We start from the raw sequence: 21389 nt of genomic DNA on the forward strand, positions 1-21389 counted from the left end.
CGCTGGGGGCGTGGCGCCGCTGGGGGCGTGGCGCCGCTGGGGGCGTGGCGCCGCTGGGGGCGTGGCGCCGCTGGGGGCGTGGCGCCGCTGGGGGCGTGGCGCCGCTGGGGGCGTGGCGCCGCTGGGGGCGTGGCGCCGTTGGGGAGGGTGGGGTCCTCGAGGAGAAGTGGCCCCTGGGCTCAGCTCCTCTTCCTGTGTGGACTCCCAGCCTGGCTGTAAGACCGAGAATGAAGGAAAAAAAAAAACATGGAGAAAAGTTCCCGGGCGCTCTGTGTTGACGGGAACTCTTAGTTACTCTGCACCGGCCAGTGACCTAATATCGGAGACTACAGTCTCAAGCTGACCTTTTCCTAAGTGTAAAGACGCTTTGCAGGAAGAAAAAGTCTAATTAGGTTGGTTTGATTTGAAAGACAAAGGGTCTGCTTAGGAGAACATTCTGCTTTTCTGTGACTGATGCTTTTCCTTTTGAAGTTACATTTCAGGGTTAAAAAAAGAACACCGCAACACACTACTCAGTAATGAACCTATGTTTACCTGTTGAAATTGCTCTCAGGAGCCAGCTTTCAGTTTTTGTCTAGGAGCTAGATAGGATTTAGAAGGGAGATTTTATACCTTTACTGATTTCCTTTCCTTCCTCTTGGTCCTTAAGAACCAAGAAAGATAGAGAGAGGGAGATAGATGGTAGATAGATAGAGAGGGAAGGAGGCGGGGAGACTTATTGTTTCTGGTGTTGCTTTGTGTACCATCCATCATTACGCCACAGTTTATCCTTTCGGGTTATTATTACAATTTGAGGCTGTTAGGAATGCAGTTGTGAACATTCTTATATAGGTTCTTTTTTTCTTTCAGTCTTCCTGCCATTCAAAAGTTTATGAATTTTGTGTTTGTTTTACTTTGTGTGTGTGTGTGTGTGTGTGTGTGTGTGTGTGTGTGTGTGTGTGTATTGGCCTGTATACATGTCTGTGTACTATGTGGGAGCCTGGTGCCCAGAGGCCAGAAGAGGGCATCAGATCCCCTGGGACTGGAGTTACAGTTGTGAGCTGCCATGTGGGTGCTGGGAATCCCTGTCCCTTGTAAGAACAGAAAGAGCTCTTAACTGCTGAACTATCTCTCTAGCCCCTCATAAGTCTTTGTGAAGGAAACAGGAAGTTTTATTATAAGGTATAAGTACAGACTGTCTTAGTTAGGGTTTCTATTGCTGCAATGAAACACCATGACCAAGAGACAAGTTGGGGAGGAAAGGGTTTATTTGGCTTATACATACATATTGCTGTTCATTATCAAAGGAAGTCAAGACAGGAACTCAAACAGGGCAGGAACCTGGAGGCAGGAACTGATGCAGAGGCCATGGAGGGGTGCTGCTTACTGGCTTGCTCCTCATGGCTGGCTCAGCTGCTTTCTTATAGAACCCAGGACCACAGCCCAGAGATGGCCCCACCAACAATGGGCTGGGCCCTCCCCCATCAGTTACTAATTAAGAAAATGCCTTAAAGGCATGACTACAACCAGGATCTTATAGAGGTGTTTGCTTAATTGAGGTTCCCTCCTCTCAGATGACTTTAGCTTGTGTCAAGTTGACATAAAATTGTCCAGGACAACTGGCCCCTTGTCAGTTTGACACACAAACACATCACTGTTAAGCTACAACCTTTCCTTTCTCATTCATCCCCAAAATCTCTCATTAAAAATATAAATAACTTATAAAATCCCACAGCCCTTACAAATTCAAACACATTAAAGGTTCAGTCTTTTTAAAATAGCCAATCTTTTTTAAAATCCAAAGTCTTTTAAAATTCTAAGTCAGCTGTGGGCTCCAGTAAAATAAAAAATAAATTACTTTCTTATTTCAAGAGGGAAGAAGCAGGGAGCAGCAACAATCAAAGCAAAACCACACTCCCAAAGTGTAGATAACTCAACATCAATGTCGAGGATTCATTGGCGTTCTTCTGTGCTCCTCCCAGGGTTGGCTCACTTCTCTGGCTCTGCTCTCTCCATCACACACAGCCTGTCTCCTGGCTCCACTCCACTGATGCTGCTGTTCTTTGTGCCATCCCATGGTACCACCATCTCTGAAATGCTGGGTCTTTGGCTGCAACTGGGCTGCACTTTCACCAATGGCCTTTCCTGGCCTCTCACAGGGCCAAGCCTCAGCTGCTCTCCATGACCCCTTCACGCCTTCAAAACCAGTACCACCGGAGTGATTCTTACATTACCAACTTCAACTGCCAGCACAAGGTACAACCTTGGCCGCTTCTGGAATACAGCTTGTGTGTGCTGACCCTGAGCAAACATTTCCCAGAAGATTTCACCTCAACAATGCTGGGCTCTTCTTAATCACCACTAATTTCTCAGCTCTAGCCAACCAGTATCCAGTATCCCAGCAAAGCAAAGGTTTTACTTTAGTAATTCTGGTCTCTCATTAATTGCAGGTGATTCTTTTCAACCCCAGATAGCAAGAACCAAAGAATCTTAATTCAAAACAATAAATGGCTTTGGTAGGGTCTTTAAACTTCTCTCTGAAACTTCACAGGCCAGGCCTCTATCTCTGCTCTGCTCTCAACATTCTTATCTTCCAAGCTCCTACAGAACAGCTTACCAAGTGCTGAACACTCAATGGCTTTTCTTGCACAAAGTTCCAAAGTCCTTCCACAATCCTCCCCCAAAGAACATGGTCAGGTCTGTCACAGCAATAGCCCACTCCTGGTACAGACTGTCTTAGTTAGGGTTTTTGTTGCTGCAATGAAACACTATGACCAAAAAGCAAGTTGGGGAGGAAAGAGTTTATTTGGCTTACACTTCCATATCACTGTTCGCTATTGAAGAGTCAGGACAGGAACTCACACAGGGCAGAAACCTGGAGGCAGGAGCTGATTCGAAGGCCATAGAGGGATGCTGCTTACTGACTTGCTCTCCATGGCTTGCGGGAGAGGCTGTTTTGAAACAGGGTCTTGTTTATGTAGCCCTGGCTGGCCTTGAAGTCACAATGTAGCTCAGGCTAGCATCAGACTTGGGACAATCCTCTTGTCTTGATCTCTCAGATTGCTGGAATTATAGGCATGAAGCTCAATGCCAGGCTCCTTTTCTGCCCTTATATGGGTTTTTGGGTGTGGCATGGTATGAGATACATTTTGAAGGGCAGGTGATGTGGTCCTGAAATCCCATCACTTGGGAATTGAAGGCAGAAGGATCACTGAGATATCTAGGTTAGTCTGATCTATACAGGAAGTGAAGTCCAGCCAGGGCCACATAGAGTGAGACCCCTTTTCAAACAGCAACAAAAGGCTGGGAGTGGTGGCCCATGCCTGTGATACCAGTGCTTAGAAGGTAAAGGTAAAGGCAGGAGGATTAGAAGTTCAAGGTTATCTTTGGGTGCTCAGAGAACTGGGGGCATGCTCTAGGCCACATGACACCTTGCCTTTAGACAAAAGCCAAAATAAATAACAGTTTATATGTTTAACTTACAAAATACATTTAATTTTTAATAAATTATATATATATATATATGTATATATATATATATATATTTGAGACTCACTGTATAGCCCTGGCTAGCCTGAAACTTGCTCTGTAGACTAGGCTGACCTCAAACTCATCTGCCTGTCAATGCCTCCCAAGTTCTGGGATTAAAAGCATGCATCACTATGCCCAGCTAAATTGTGTATTTTTATAGTTAAAATTTTTTCATCATAGTGTTTGTGTATTTATGTGTATCCACAGCATGCATATGGAGGTCAGAGGACGACTTTATGGAGTCAGTTCTCTCCTTCAGAGATTAAACTCAGGTGTCCAGGCTTGTTCAGCAGGGGCCTTTACCTCTGAGCCATCTCCTGGCCCAGACTTTTAAATTTTTCATATTAACTCTGTAAGTAATGCTTTAAGTATAAATTACTTTATAGGCCTCATAGTGAAATCACTGATTTTGGGGTTCAGCCTAAAAATGTGCCTGCCTCTCTACCTGACTGATTGTGATGGTGACCCAACAGTTTTTAAGTTGGTTTACTCATGAGAGCTGTGTGTGTGTGTGTGTGTGTGTGTGTGTGTGTGTGTGTGCGCGCTTTCTGATAGAGCTTGGTGTCTGCCGCAGCATGAGCTGAGCATCCACATTCTTGTCCATTAGGTTTTGTTTAGTGCAGCAGCAGCAGCCCGTTGGCGATGGAATGCATCTTCGGGTAAAGGTTGGGGCTGAACCTCACTGCTTTCAGTCTCTGGAAGAGAAATTTCCTGGGAGGAGTCAGGGCCCCTGGAAGAGGTAAACAAGCAGGGACTGGAACCTGTCTCTTCCATGACAGCAATGCTGGCTGGCTTTCACATTAGTTTTACGTTCGGTAGGGCTGTCAAGCAAAGCCCCTCCTTCAACTTCCTACTGGGTATAACAGTGTATGGTGGCCTTTGTTTGGTTTCTATAGAAATTAGATTAAATTGCAGAACCCAGCTTTTGGTTTACATTTGTTTTACATAGTTTACAAAATGATATAAAGCAAGGTACCCAATTTCCTAATTATATAAATTTTCAGCACTTAAGAGGGGCCTGGGCCAGGGGTGTGTGGCTAAGGCAGGGCAAGGGCCTATACCATTGTCCTAGATGCAGAAGAGAGCTCAAGACCCAAGCCGGGGGTCTAGTCTCAGAGAAACTGGCCAGTAGAAGTAAGGGTTTAATGGGAGAGACAGTGACTTTTTGAAAACATTGTATTTATTTTGAGAGAGGGAGGAGGGGGAGGGAGAGACATCGAGCTTGTGATGAGTGACAGTCAGAGGACAACTTCAGGGATCAGTTCTCTCCTTTCACCATGTGGGAGTCAGGGTTGGCAGCAAGGGCCTTTGCCTGCCCGGGTGACTTTGCTTTTCTCCTTTGAGGCAGGGTCTCTTGTCTCCCAGGCTAGCCTGGGATTCAGTTGTGTAGTAGCTGAGGATGTTTGAGTTTCTGATCTCCATCCACACCCTGAGTCCTGAGGTTATAGGAGCAAGCCTGCTTGCTAAGATTTATATGGTTCTAGGGATTGATCATTTGTACACACTAGTTGAACTACCTGCTAAGTACTAAGCCACATCCCATCCCAGGCCATAATTTGTTTAGAGGTTTGTTTGTTTGTTTGTTTGTTTGTTTTGTTTTTTGAGACAGGATGTCATGTCTCTCAGGGTGGTCTTGAATTCACAATTAAACTCGGGATCTTCCTGCTCTACCTCTCAAGTGTTGGGGTTACAGATATGGGTACCATACCCGTGAGAAGTGACTCTTGGTTGTTATGCTTTCATCATGGATAAATTTATAAACCTGTAGTTAATCCAGGAATTCTTTGGGAGTGCCCAGGTTTGGAAAGCATTCCAGCTAGCTTTGTCTTGCTGTCAATACTCAGCTAATACTCAAAGATCAGTACCTCGATCAGCTATCACTAGAGAAGCTTCCTCCTTCAGCAGATGGAAAAAATACAGAGATCCATAGTCAGACATTATGCAGACAGTGAGAGACCTTGGAACACTCAGCTCTAAGTGGGATGTCTCCATCAAATCCCTCCTCTCAGAGCTCAGGGAATCCTGCAGAAGAGGAGGCAGAAAGAGTATAAGAGCCAGAGGGGATGGAGGACACCAAGGAAACAAGGTCATCTAAATCAATGGAATAGACTCACGTATGAACTCACAGAGACTGAGGCAGCATGCACAGGCCTGCACTGGCGGGGTCCTAGAGCTGAAAGGAGAAGTGGACACACTCCCCCATCCCTAACCCAGATGCAATTGATAACCACTTGCAAATGAAAATTTAGTTTCCTCCAAGTAGTCTGGAGAAACAGACTACTCTAAGAGAAGGCTGCATGCCCAGCAGTAGATGGTCAATGGAACATGAACTCAATGACGTCTTTGGAGGTTCCTTGTATCATAATGTCCTGTCAGGGCTCTTCCTTTTTTAAAATTAAAAAATTTAATCATATATATAATACATTTTTTAAAAATTTAAATATTAAAAATATATTTTATATTACAAATTTAAAATATATCCTTTCTTTTTACCCTATAGGTCCTTTGCATATATATCATGGCTTTCAGTTGAGTGTTTTGTGGGATTCCTGAGTGTGTGAACAAGAGGGTCTCTGTTTCTGTGCCCACTCTTGGGCTTTTTTCTTCTGTTTGTTTTGTCCAATTTCAATGTATTAGTTTTTGTTTTATCTTATTGTCTTATCTATATTATATTATTACCACTCCATAGACACCTGTTTGCTTTTTACTGAGATACAGAAAGTGGGAGGAGGTGGGGAAGAACTGGGAGGAGCAGAGGGAGGGGAACCATAAGTTGGATATATTATGTGAGGAAAAAAATCATTTTCAATAAAAGGAAAAAAAGAGAAGAAAAAGAAACCTGAGCCAACTGACAGAGAACAGGGTGACTTGGGCTCTTGTCGCTTGTGATTTCAGAGCAAGTGGCTCCCAGGCTTGGAACTGTCCATGAGGCCTGTGGTGGAGTGAGCTATTTACCGTCTCATCCAGGAAGCAGAAAATGGAGACCTGGGTTCCACAACCCACTTTGAGGGCAGGCCTCCCAGGGCCTGTGTACTTCCTGTTGAACCCTGCTTCTTAGAGGGTCTCAACTACCCAACAGTGCCAACCCTGGGGACTGAGCATTTAAACACGTAGAGGACAGTCACCAGAGCCAGATCAATACCAATTAGCTGGTTTACAGTGTCTGGTTTAGTGGTTTTTTGTTTGTTTTTTGGTTTTGTTTTTTGTTTTTGTTTGCTCTGACAAGGTCTCATGTAGCCCAGGCTTGCCTTGAATTCATTGTATAAGTGAGTATGCCCTAAATTCCTGATCCTCCTGCCTCCACCTCCTGAGTGCTGGGCTTACAAACAAACACCGCCAAACCTGGTGCATGCTGTGGGGGCTGGACAAGCACTGCACCAACTAAGCCACACCCCCAGCGCTGGACCACAGTGTGTGTGTTGAGCTGCATTTGGTTAGAGCCCCATCACCTTAGCACTGACAAGTACCCCTACCCACCCTTTTCACCCTCTAAAGCACCAGGTGTTGTTTTCTCACTTGGAACTGTGGCCACACTCTGGTGCTCAGGTGGCAGCTGTTCCCCAGGGCCTCTTGTATGGTGATATTTATCTAGCTTCCCAGTCACGGAGGTGCAGCTGCTTCAGGCCACAGGTGTCTTTTCCATTTGTGTGTTCAACATCACGTCACTGCAGGGCAGGTTGGGAGAAGCCAACCAGACAAGTCTCTTTGCAGATCCCAGATAACAAATTCTTGAGATTTTTAAATGATTATATACGTATTTCCAGAAAGGGAAGGGCCTTTGCTGATGTGTTTGAGAGACTGTTATGCTTTGAAATATTTGAAATGGTTTTGCCAAACAAGCCCATGTAGGGTCCTAGAGGCGGTCACACGTGTTTGCTCATCCTTTTGGCTATGGAATCAATAGCGTTTTCAGGTCTATGCATTTCCTAGCCCGTAGCTCACTGTCAATGTCACTTTAAATCCTTGTTGTGGTGAAGATGCTAAGGCATATGAAGCTGTACTTGGAGTTTTATTGCTGATTTCCTTGTCTGTTGCTTCCCTGTCCCTTTCTGTCCACACAGATTTCTTAAGATTCTTGGGTGTATCTGGGCTCCTATGACCTAAATAAATCCATTGCCTCTAATTCAGCCAGCTAAGCAAGATGGTATGTTTTGAGGATTCATGAGTTGATACATGAGGCATACTTAGACCAGTCTCAGCACACAGTAGGCACTCAAATGCTAGTCATTATTGTTTATTGAGTGCATATTATTTGTACAGAAAGAAACTTCATGTGCTGGGCTGTGATTAGCTGCAGAGTGGTCTTCTAAAAGCTGAAAAGACAGAAAGGAAATGGCACGTACACGATATTGAAAGTAATCACTTAAACAAATAATTTGGGGGCTTGGGTGTGGCTCACTGTTTGAGTACAGTATATGTTTAGCAGGCATGAGACCATGGTTTAAGTCCCCAGAACATTCTCCTGCTCTCAAAACAAATAAACATCAACAGCAGCCCAAACCATCTGATCATGCACTGTTGTGTTTCTGTTTATTTGTTGGTTTGTTTTTTTGAGATAGGATCTTGCTATGTAGCCCAGACTGGCTTTGAACTCATGGCAATTCCCCTGCCTCAGTATCCTGAGTGATGGGATAATAGGAATGAACTTTCACAGCCCATATATTAGAATCCTGAAATTATGCCAGGACAGTAGTCCTCTGGCCTCTGCCTACCTCTTCACCCCATCTAGAGTCACACACTGTTTCACTTGTTTTCTAAACTCTGATAACACTGACTCCTTTCATTTCCCGGCCCGAGAGCTCTGGGGTAGAGACTTTCCTTCTGTTTTGGCTCAGTGATGGAGCCTGAGCACTTAAGATGTCTGGCACAGAGGAGCAGCACATGGACTTGTGGGATGAATGCAGGATTAGTATTTGCTCTCTGGCTTGAGCCGCCACATGCTCTGTTTTCACTGTGCTGATGTCTGTTTGTCTCTGGCCTGAGTATATCACTTCTGTAGAGACTCATTCCCTGACACCCTCCTTTGAACACACTGTCCTGCACATGCCCCTCTGCCATCGAGAACAGTGAAGTAGAACCTGGGGCTAGAGAGTGAGGTTTCCCAGTCCGCTCTCTCTTCCTTGTGCCTGTGGGTCGGGATGTAAGCTGCTCCAGTGCCATGCCTGTTGGCTTGCTGCCATGCTTCCACAATGATGATCATGGACTCACCCTCTGAAAGTGAGTCCCCAAAACCATTTTTTTTAAGTTGCCTTGATCATGGGGTCTCTTCACAGCAATAGAAAAATAACTAAGAAACCATCCATAGGCTAATTTTTAAAATCTGGGACTTCCACCTCTCATCTACAATGCCTTCTTAGCATGGGACATTGGTGTGTAGCCAGCACTTGCTTTCATGTGGTCAACATTAACCGTCTCTCTCCTGTTTCTCCGCCGCTTTTCCAGTTCTCCATGTGCTCTGCAGTTTGAGTCCAAAATACAGGAAATAGGGGAGCTTGGGCTGTGCAGCAGGACCACGTCTCAAAACCAAACCAAAACACCCAAAAAGCTAGCATAGTGGCTCACACTTATCACCCTAGTACTCAAGAGACAGAGGCAGGAGACTGATGTGCATTCAGTCTGGGCTACAGGAGGAGATTGGCCTCAAATACAATAATACAACAACAAAAAGCTGGGTGTGGTGTCCCAAACCTGTAATTACAGCATTTGGGAGGCAGAGGCAAGAGGATTACCACAAGTTTAAGGCCAGCCTGATCTACATAGGGAATGCTAGGCCAACCAGAGCTACCCAGCAATAAGCTGTCTCCATATATGTATCTATATGGCTGATGAGATAGCTTAGCAGGTTCCTGATGCCCTGATAACCATACATGTCCACACTCAGGCACACAAAACAAAAATGTAACTTAAAGAAATTAAGTAAGTACATAAAACAAAACAAAATACCCTAGATTCCTATTTTTCTTTGTGCAAGTTCTATAAACTGTTTCTAGAATATTCCTAGTCTGTGCCCTTCCCTGTCAGGTGTTTCCCACTTGGGGGACGAGCTCCTAACTGAACTCTCATTCTGCACTGATTTCATCGTCCTCCCTCTGCTCAGAGCAGGTGTATACACCGGTTAAAAGATCTTGCCACTGTTTAAAATCCCCCACAGGATCAGAGAAGTAAGCTATCTGAAATAGGACTCATGATTAGAATAGAATGATCACTGAAGATGTAAAATGGTTGGGAGAGCCACATCAGTGGTCACTGTGATCAGACCTTAAACCACAAAGCCACACCAGGTCTTGTTGCTCCCTTGTTTTACACTGTCCAGTGAATACTAGATGCTAGTGTCTAAAAGAAAGTTGAGTGGCTTAGTGGTTTGAACGGATACTCACCCTAGAGGATAAATGGAAGAAAACAGCACAAAAGAGAGCTAACACCTTCAGCCACCAGGGAAATGCCAATTAAAACAAAATTGCATCATTACTCTGCTTACCACCTGTCCAGCCTTCTATCATTTCTCACCTGGACTACAAATCTACATTATCTCTCTTCTTTTTGTTTTCTTTTGGGAAATATTTTGTTATACAGTGTGTGTGTGTGTGTGTGTGTGTGTGTGTGTGTGTGTGTGTCTGTGTGCACACACTTACATGTGGAGGTCAGAGGACAACTGTGGGAATTGGCTTCTCTTGTGCTGAATGGGTCCTTGGGATCGCACTCAGGTCAGGCTTGGTGGCAAGTGCCTTCATCAGCTGAGCAACACTCTCACCACCACCACCACCATTATGGCCCAGGCTTACCTTGAATTCTCAGCAATCCCCCTGCCTCAGCCTCCTGAGTGCTGGCATTTCTCTCCTACTTTTGTTTTATTATAATCAGTTCTCCTTATTACAGGTACATGACTTTGTTTAAAGGAGCTTGTCACATCTCTGCTCAAAGTGTCTTACTGGACCATAGATTTTTTTTTTTTTCCGGAGCTGAGGACAGAACCCAGGGCCCTTGCCCTTGCAAGGCAGGTGCTCTACCACTGAGCTAAATCCCCAACCCCTGGACCATAGATTTAAATGTAAGTGGTGGGTAGTTCAAGTGCAAAAAGATTGCTTTTTTGAACAAATGGAATGATCAAATGTGAATAAATAATAATTTTGAATCATACTGTGTCATACACAAAACCAAAATGTACTAGACTTAGATGCAAAATCTAAAATCATGAAACTTTTGTAAAAAACAAAACAAAACAAAACAAATGGGAGAAATCTTCATTGAGTTAGCAAAGTTTCTTGGGTAAGGCCCCACTCTGTGAACTATATGAAGAGAAAATTTGCTCACGTGGACGCAATGAAAAGCTAACACTGTTTTCTTCAGAAGACACTATCCAATGATTGATACTGAATGACCTTGGTGGGCAGTTTTCTTCCCAACTGCTCCAAATTGAAAGCACTATCAGTGTGTGTGTGTGTGTGTGTGTGTGTGTGTGTGTGTGTGTGTGCCTGCACGCGTGTGTGCACATGAACGGGCATCAGTGTGGAAGCCACAGGTTGAGTTGTGTTTCTTCCTTAACTGTGCTCTACTGTGTGTGTATATTAAGGCAGGGTCCCTCATCTGACCCAGGTGAGGCATCCAGCTTGTTCTGGAAACCCCATTTCCGCCTTCAGTTCTGGGATTAGAGGCAGGTCATCGCAGCTACTTGGCGTGTGTGTGCCTCTTCACCTCCTGCTTCCTCTTCATCTGGCTGGTGACCCCCTGCCCCTCTTCTTCCCAGTCATTCTCTCAGTTTGGATCTCCTGCCAACCCTCTTCTTGCCTAGCTATTGGCCAGCCAGCTCTTTATTAACAATGACAGCAACACATCTTCACAGTGTACAAAAGGACTATTCCACAGTGCCCACTGAGACATCTTAGCCCTCCTCCTGGCTCACTTATTTGGCTAGGCTGGCTTCCAGTCAACCCAGGACTTCCTGTCTCTGCCTTCCCAGTGTTGGGGTTACAGGCACATACCACCATGTACAGCTTTCTGTGTGGGTGCTGGGGATTCAAATTCAGGTTCTCCTGTTTGTAAGGCAAGCACCCTATGAACTGAGTTTACTGGCTAGTTTTATGTCAACTTGACACAAGCTAGAGTCATCTGAGAGGAGGGATCTTCAATAAAGAAAATGCCTCCATAAGATTGGGCTGTATGCAAGCCTGTGGGGCAATTTCTTAATTAGTGATTCATGGGGAAGGGACCAGCTCATTGTGGGTGGGGTCATTCTGGGCTAGTAGTCCTGATTCTATAAAAAAAACCAGGCTGAGCAAGCCATGGAGGGCAAGCCAGTAAGCAGCACCCCTCCATGGCCTCTGCCTCTGCCTCTGCTACTGCCTCCAGGTTCCTGTATTGTTTGGGTTCCTGTCCTGCTTCCTCAGATGATGAGCAGAGATGTGGAAGTGTAAGCCAAATAAACCCTTTCCTTCTCTTGAATGAAAAAAAGAAATAAAAAGGAAAGGCTACTCCTAGGTATGGTGCAAGAAAAAAATTTATTATAGATATGTGGGAGAGCATAGCCAGAGGCAGAGACATCTGGGAGTGTCCAGGGCAGATAAGGACTCTGAGCCAAGTAAGGAGGCCAGTGGTGAGGTGGGGTGGGGTGGGTGGGAGTTTGGGAGTGGTGCGTGGACTACACCAGACACAGAAGCCAGGAGGTCCAAATCAAGTAGACATATAGCCAAAATGGTTGGATTATATAGGGAAAGGCAGCTGGGGGAAGAGCAATCCAGCCTCTGGGCTGGAGAGTTCAGAGTAGGGGGTGGAGTATGCTAGCCAGGAGGGTCCTGTTAACAGATAGGGACTGAGGGGTGCAGGGAGAACCTGGTGGCCGTTGTCCACTATGGTATGTTAGATGGGCACCTCACCTGTTTGTCCCAGGTTTGAAACTAAGACTCCCCAAGTTGTTTTGATCATGGTGTTTCATTATAGCAATAGAAACCCAAATAAGACACTGTGCTCTCTCCCCAGCTCTCCCAAGGACTTTTTATTTAAGTTCTATCCCACTCAACATTTTCATCAATGAACTTGTATGAAATTGAAGAAGATTTGCCTATGGAACAAAACAAAAAGCAGTTTGCTCTTTGATTGTAGAATGTTCCCCGGGGTCCATGTGCTAAAGATTTATTCACTAGCTTGGTGCTTCTGGGAGGAGGGAGGACCTTTAGGAAGCAGTGACTAGTGGGAAGCCTTCCAGTTAGTTACTGGGAGCATGTTCCAACTCCCCTGTTCCTTTCTTTCAGACCCTGGCCACGAGATGCATGGCTTTGTTGTGTGCTGCTCATCTGCCACCAGAGGCTTCATGCCACGTGTGTCTGCAGACACGACCCGACACCTCCAAACTGTGAGCCACAGTGAACGGCATCTAACACAGGGAAGCAGTGAACCAAAGCAGTTCAGGAGCAAACACGGGGGGAATTATTCATTTATAGACAGACCCTCATATAGCACAAGCTGGCTTCAAACTCATTATGTAGTTGAGGATGGCCTTGAATTTATGATCCTCCTGCCCCCCCCCCCCCTAGTGCTGGGGTTACTGGCTTGTGCCATCATATCCAATTCTGTTTGGTGCTGGGGACTGAGCATAAGGTCTGTGTTTACTAGCCAAGTCTTCTGCTAACCAAGCCCCAGGCCAGGAAAGTGCACCTTTAAATGCTGAATGTTGGGGCTGGAGAGACAGCTCTGTGGCTAAGAGCATCGCTGCTCTTGCAGAGGACCCAGATTCATTTAGTTCCCAGCACCCACATGGTGGCTCACAACTACCTGTTACTCCAGTTCCAGGGGATCTAACAGCTGTTTCTGGCCTCTTTGGGTAGCAGGCATCCACGTGGTATATACACACATATGCAGACAAAACAGTCATACACATAAAAGTAAAATAATTTAAATGTTGATTGTTTTCCACAGTAATTCATCCTTGTGAGACCTCGAGTGCAGAACAGACTCTTGAAGGAGTGAACGCATTCAAGACTTATATGTTAACTCAATAAGAATTAATACAAGAACTTCATAGCTCCCAAACTAGCTCACCTCCATTCTTGCACAGTTTTGCTTCTCAGGCACGAATTTCCTGCCCACCACCACCATTACACTGCAGAGCACAGGAACACCAAAATCAAAAGAACAGGAACTGAACTTTCGGAAGCCAGTGTGAACTCCAAATTAAAAGGTCAAGAAGTAGATATTACTGTCATCATTAGGAAGTGAAACTAATAATGCAAAAACCAGAGAGACTGGCCGTCTCTGCTCTCAGAGTGTCCTTCTGCTGTGGAGGGTCTTTTCTTCTTTATGCCTGCTGTGAGCAAGTATTTCCTCACCCCCAACAAACACCTTTCTTTAATGGCTGATTCTGTTGGCTGCTGTCTGTGGTGTCTGAGATTTCTCTGCTGCCATCTCTTGTAGTCCAGACTCTTCCGGCCTTTTAATTCTTTAACTGGAAGAGAACAATCTCAAGCAAGATCCCTGGACTGTGTCATTTCAGAGGCTCTTCTTGGGTTTCTTCTGAAGATGGTATCAATTTGGGATCTTGTCTTGGGATTTCTTTTGAGGACCACTGACTCATAGAGATGCTACTCGTATGATAAGCTGCAGAGATGCATACCATCACCAAATGGCTGTCTTATGCTCTGGATCACTGTCATCACTTAAGCTTTATTGTGGCTCCTCAGAGAGACTCTCCTCTGAGGCACGCTGACTGCTGCCTCTCTATCAGTTCAAAGCAGTCAAAACCTCAGGGCAGTTAGGGTGACCTCTGAGAGGGCAGAAGGAAAGACTAGGAGTTCAACAGACTCCCTGGTAGACAGGGAAGAGGGCTTGGCTAGGTAAATGACAAATTTCCAAACACACAAAAAACAAAACCATTACAAGCAATGATCTGAATCTGAACTTACTTTTTATTTCACTTGAATAAAGTGCCTAAGTTAAAAATCCAGAGGTGAATAGACACAGTTCTTTTCCCGGTTGATCCAATGGGAAATTGTTAGGTTCTGGGCAGGTCTTGAAGTGACTGCAGATACACAGGTCTGCTTTCAACTCCAGGCACCCTTCCACATTCATTAAGATCTGAACCGATGCCGGCATCACAGAGAACACGGTGCTTCTCCGCTTGGCATTCCATGAGCCATCTCAGATAAGTAAAGCTAGATATGAATGTGGGGTTGAGGGCGTATTTTCAGCCTCCCAAATGAAGTAAGGAAAAAACAGTGTGGGAGCGATAGAGCAGTTACAATGTGAACACCCTAGGGCTAGTGAGTCCCACAAAGAGGAAAGTGTTTGTCTCACAAGCCTGAGCTCATTTGCTGGAGCTCACGTAAAGGTGGAAGGAGAGAATGAACTCAACAAATTGTCCTCTGACCTTCACAATGGTGTTGAGGAAAATGTAGGCCAACACACACACACACACACACCATACACACACTACATACACAGAGACACACACAGACATACACACTACATACTACATACACAGAGACACACACACAGACATACACACATACACACACTATATACACATACAGACACACAGACACATACACACAGACACACACACATACATACATATACACACACTATATATACAGAGACACACAGATACACACATACATATGCTAAATAAACAGAAAGGGGTAACAAAAACCCCCAGAAATAGACTGTATAATGCTCTATTAACTTTGAATTTTCTCAGTGCTAATGAGAAAGAAACAACAGTTGCAGAGAGATATTGGATAATAGAAAAAACTACAGAATTAAATCAGCCTATATACTTTAAGGATGTACTGACCTCAGAATGGAAACCAGGATATGTGTTACATTGGGGGGCGAGGTTTTGCTTTTGTTTCTACAGGAGAAGATAAGCTGTGGACACCATCAAAATTGATAAAGGTTCGATTTGAACAAAAGAAACCTCTTAATTAGAGGAGGTGATAGTTCATCAAGCAGCATGAACATCCAATTTAAACTAACTTATCCCAGTAACACATGCCTTTTCATTTAATCAGATAATAACTTGCCGAAAGGAAACCTCCCCAAAATTAGTCTTGGGGAAAGGTTTTTGTTTTTGTCTTTTAAGAGAGTGAAGGCTAAGGAATCTGAAGAACATTGGACAAATGAGACAACTGAAGAAAAAGGACAAATCATCTAAAAACAAAGTCCCAAGAAAAAGAGTAAAATGGCCTATTGGTATATCATCTATAAAATTTTGTAAGTCTTCCTAAATGTTTGTTTCTGCTCTTCTCTAAAGACATTTAACACTATTGTTCTTCTTGTAGTCCCAGTTCAATTAAAAATTAATGCTAGCTTTGGAGTTGGAGAATGGCTCTCTCCTTCTTTAAACCTAAGCATGTTGTTAAAAGGAAAATGCAAACTCTCTGTATCATGCCAGAAGAAAGAGCCATCTTCTGATATGGGACAGGAGAAAAAACAAAAAACAAAAAACAAAAAAATTTAAGGAACTATTCTATTGCTACTAATCTCAATTCTTTGATTTTATTCTGACTCTTTAAACTTTTCTTAAAGTATGAATTTTATATCAAAATTTACAAGATTAATATATATATATATTTTAAACTTTGTTAAGATATTAATGGTCATATAGAATACTAACTAATTCTAGAACAAAGGCTTCAATTAGCTGCCTATACATGTCTTTGTGTTTGAGTCTCTATCAGTTTTCCTCAGGAAATCACAACCAAGCCTAACATCAACTGAAGTCTACAGGAAGAAGATGGGGCCCCACAACAACAATTCTACGTGGACAATAATAATACCACTAAGCTGACAAACATCATCTACAGATCAGCTTTGGACTACAAACTGCTCAGAGCAATTTTGAGAGGGCTAGCTGAAATGATTCAATTTCACAGACTACTTGAATAAGGACTTGAGATAGGCCCTGAACTTTGGCATTATGCACAGACTGGACAACAAAGGATATAGCTACCTTTCCTAGAATTTGACAATTAACCCAACATTTTTCTTTTAGAATAAAGATACCTTCACCCATATCCAGCAGGAAGCAATTTTAAGAACATGACGCCTACACTCCCAAAGAGGTGGTGTGGGGTGGGTAGTTTTGGTCTTTTAATGGGTTTTGGGTCTGGGATAATTTTCATTGTTTAGGAGGGATGGTTACAAGTTGTTGTTAAGGGTTAGGAAAAGGGCTAAGCAAAGGAGATTAGATTTAAGCTTCTTGTTTTTTTTAAAAAAATTATATATATATATATATATATATATGATAAAATAGAGGGCAGATTATTGAATCTACTCTGAAAAGTAAAGAGAAGATATAGATACTATATAGATAAAAAGATAGATTATTGAATCTACTTTTAAAAGACAATTACTAGTTTCAAATACTTTACATTAGATTGGATTTTTTTATGTTGTATACAAATTATATATATTGAGATTGATATTGTTAGAAAATGCTATATGTATATTTCTAATCTTGTTCAAGATATTGTACTTATATTGCTCATTTAACAATGTAATGCAATTTGCTGATCCTTGGATGTTATTATTACCAACTATTAGGATATAAAGAAATGAAAGTTAGTAGTTAGACATTACAATTGAACTTATAGTCAATTAGGTATATTTTCAAGATCGAGTAGATATATTTTAGATAGACAGGCCATCTTCAAACCCTTCAGAGATCTACAGAATATAACATTTAAAATGTTTTAATAACTTAGAAATTTTTTCTTTTTTTATGACTATGAGACATGTTGGCTCCTGGCAGTACCAATCTACTTCAGAGAAAATATGGGCATTGAAGAAACTGCATATGGAGTTAACTTTCATTGTGGCAGGAGTTAGCCACTGGACAACAAAGTATCCTTGAATCAACTGCTGACAAACAGGACAAAGTGGACAGACAGGACACGAAACAAAGGACTACTGATTCTTGCCAAGACAAGTGTGGTTGTGGCTTTAACAAAAAGGTGTCTTCTGAGGCCAGGACAATATGGCACCATCCCTGAAGTGGCCTTTGCAAGCTGGAAAAGGTACAGAGCCCCTTTCTTCGAAGGCAGCTGAACTGGCAGTGGACTGGTGGCTTCTGGTGTGCAGTGGAACAGCAGCTGAAACAATTATTCTCGAAAGAGTAACTAAGCTTACGGAGTCTAACCTCTCAATGGTAGACTGGCATTTAATAAAAGAGATGATGCCACCCACAAGCCGAGAAGAATGGGATGCTGAGATGAAGCCACACACAAACCAAGAAGAATGGATAGCTGAATTAAAAAAAATCAACAATTTCCAGAATTTAAAATCCTGAATCATGACAGGATGCTAGTGGAATTCAGGTGTTTCTGGTACATGGACTGCTCTCACTAAATGTGAGGTCAAACTGTTGGCCTTGTGTACATCCTACTTCACAAATGAGTCTGTCAGATATGCTAAGCCCATAGGCTGAAGATGATGCCCCAATGCTGCAGAGAAACCTTGGGTGACTATCCAGGCAGCTGGCTGTTTCTGTCAACTCACAACTTTTTTGGAAGCCGCTTGTGTGCACTTCCTGTTTTTATTTTTTAGGTAATGTTATTTCCTTCTTAGAGGTCTCTGAGGGAGTTGAAGATTAGATAGTTATAGTTATGGTTAAAGATTAGATAGTTATAGTTTCCCTTGTTAAGAATTTCAGAAAAGAAACTCACTAAAGAGGTGTAAGTGTATAAATTTGAAAGACATTATAAGATAGTTATGTTAGTAATATAAGTTAGGATAGAAAGTGAATCAGGTACATTTTGGACTTACCAAAATAGGATAGATAATGGAATTATTTTCTCTGAATTTGTCAAATGCAAATGGACTAGACATTGTTTAGGTATTTATTACTTGTATATATTGTATATAGTTATTATACTTATTGTATATTGTTTTTCTTATATTAGTTATAACTTTTTTCCTTTTTTCTTTTTATTAGAATACAACGGGGAAATATGGTGATATTTTATTTGTGCTGAAGTGTGATTTTATTTGTATGTTAATAAATAAAGTTGCCTGGGGATCAGAGCTAAGAGCAAGCCATTTAGCAGAAGTCTGGTGGTGGTGGCACACACCCTTAATCCGATCACATGGCAGGAAGAATCTCTGCGTGTTCAAGGACACAGCCAAGCAGTGACCCGAACCTTTAATCTCAGTACAAACCATAGAGACCAGGAGGTCTGTATAGACAGGCAGTGATGAGGAAGTCATGTGGTTGGGTTTAGAACCAATGAGAAGGCAGAACAGAAAGGCAATAAAAAGACAGGACACAGGAAGAAGGTCTCTCTCTCTCAGGGGAAGGACAGCAGCGAGTGGTAAGACAAGGTGGTCTTAGCTCTTGGCTGCTGCTCGATCTCTGGGCTTTTAACTCTTGATTTGGCTCTGTGTTTCTTATTTAGTAAGACCGTTTAGAATTACATCTACATACATACACACACACATAGAGACACACACTAAAACACACAGACACACACACATATACAAACATACATATACTGCATACATACACACACTACATACGCAGAGACACACACATACATACACATATACATACATACTACATACACAGACAGACAGACAGACAGACAGACAGACACACACACACACACACACACACACACAGTGTTTCCAGGAAGAGCATCTTTAGGCTTTGTATCTACAAAAGTTTGTTTTGTTTTGTTTTTTAGAAGTGAATGAAAAACTTCCCGAAATGTTTAGAATGGTAAAATAGTATATGCTTAGAGATGTGAACTATTATTAATGACCATCTTCATTGTCATCACTGGCACCTGGCACCTGTCATTCCTTATGTGTGCCTCTTCCATGGACAATCCAGGCCAGCAGCTGGGGTGGAGGTATGGCACTTTGAAATGGGAATGTTCTGGTCCAGATCCAGGATAAAGACAATGTCAGATCTACAGAGGACATGAAAATCCTCTTTATTTGTTTAATCAAATATTTTTATTTTTATTTATGTGTATACATGTGTGTCTGTGTGTGTACCTGTGGAGGCAGGAGATGGCAAAGACCCTTGGATCTGGAGGTATAGGCAGTCCTGAGCCACTCTCCATGGGGGCTGAAAACTGGCTAGAAACTGACCTGAGCTGTCCCTGGAACATGCATGACAGAAGGAGAGAACTGACTCCTGCAAATTGTCTTCTGACCTGTGTGCTGTGGTGGGCTTTCTGTCTCTCACACCCTCTTCCCCTTTGTTCCCACACACAAGTGGATATATATAATAAAAATTCATCTCAAACTGCCTCATGCATCATCTGCTAATTGCCCTTTGTTGACATGAAAGAGCAGTCAGGCTACCTGAAGGCTTAGGCCCAAGGACTTTGTGTTGGATCACAATATATAAGCAAATAATGACCTCAGATAGTCATGAAACTGCTGTCCCAGTAAAAGTGGCACAATGAGAACCCTAGACTGATAAAATCTTTGCAAGTCTGCAACTATATAAGGATGAAGAAATTGGCTTATAAACTGGGATAGAGAATATATGGCTTAGATCCTGGCCTCCAGCTCTGTTTCAAAATGACTAATTTGGGGCATCTCTTTCATCTGGAAAGACTCAGAAAATAGTGCATGTCAAATAATTTTGTTCAGGATTCAAGGCTCATGTAGAGTTGGAAGCTGAGTGTCTATTTGTAGGGAGTGCAGCTACGGCTATTAGCAGGATTCAGCAGTCCACTAAGATGGCACTGTGGGTAAAACACTTGAAAGTAAAAGTCTAACAACCAGAATTCAATTCCTGCACCCAGGGAAAAAGGCAGATGCAGTGATGTGCATCTGTAACCCCAGCACTCCTAGAGTGAGAGGGCAGGTGGAGAGGGTCAGTCAGCTGGGAGCTCCTGGGTTAGCTTGCCTGTGGGGAAGTAGCAGAAGCAACTGGAGAGACCCTGTCTCAGTGGGTAGAAGGTGAGAACCAACTCCTCAAAGTCATCCTTTGACTTTCCCATGAACACCACCATATATGTACACTTGAGTTTTCTCCCCACTCCTCTGTCTGTCTCACACACAAAATTTTAAAAATTAAAAAAAAAATTAAAATCTACCGGGAAAAAAGAATTCCTTAGTAAAAGTATAGGGTTCAGGTTTCCAAGTACGAGCAAGTACTAGTAAGAGGAATACATGTAACCAGCTTATTTTCCTTTCCTTCCTTCCTCCCTCTCTCCCTCATTCTTTCCTTTCTTCTTTCATCACTTTCTTCCCTCCCTCTTTTTAATAATTTATGAACATTTATTTATTGAATGTGTGTGCGCGTGTGCCTGTGCATGCAGGTGAGTGTGTGAATACCTGCTTGCAGATGATGGAGCAGAGCATTGGGTCTTCCTCTAGCTCTCTTCATTTTATTACCTTGGGACAGGCTCTCACACTGAACCAAAACCTCACTGCTCTGGCTAGGCTGGCTCGCTGGGCTGGCCAATGAGCTCTGAGGATCCACCGGTGCGCCACCCCCCACCCCAACCCCAGTGCTGGGGTTATAGACATGCATAGTCATTTTTGCATGAATGTTGAGAATTAGAGTTCATCTTCACACTTGCGAAGCAAATGCTCTTACCCAATGAGCCACTTCCTCACACCTGCCCCCTCCTCCCCCATCAGGTTGTGAGCCAGGGTCTCACGTAGCCTGAGCTAGCTTCTGACTCCTTTGGTTCTCAAAGCTAAGCTTGGGCTCTGGATGCTTCTGCCTCTAGTGAGGCCTACTACTACATCTATGTGGTTTTTATTTTCTTACAACACTATAAATAAGAAAACGTCAAGACAGAATGCAAACTACTCTCAAGTATTTTCCTTAGGTTGGTAATACAAGCTTTATTAAGGAAAAATTGAGGGAATTTTGGACTGAGTTATTTTGATTGAGAAATAACTAGGTATTTCTCTTAAAAATT

General features: G+C 43.1%; 1 long non-coding RNA gene across 1 annotated transcript; it reads left to right on the forward strand.

Annotated features, from left to right (window-relative positions):
- The first annotated feature begins 163 nt into the window (after positions 1–163).
- On the forward strand, positions 164–13768 carry LOC131914704 (uncharacterized). Its single transcript, XR_009380178.1, has 3 exons — positions 164–392; positions 12756–12856; positions 13420–13768. It is a non-coding gene; the product is annotated as an uncharacterized LOC131914704 (long non-coding RNA).
- The last annotated feature ends 7621 nt before the right edge of the window (positions 13769–21389 follow it).

Source organism: Peromyscus eremicus, chromosome 7, assembly GCF_949786415.1.
Source record: "Peromyscus eremicus chromosome 7, PerEre_H2_v1, whole genome shotgun sequence".
Lineage (NCBI taxonomy): Eukaryota > Metazoa > Chordata > Mammalia > Rodentia > Cricetidae > Peromyscus > Peromyscus eremicus.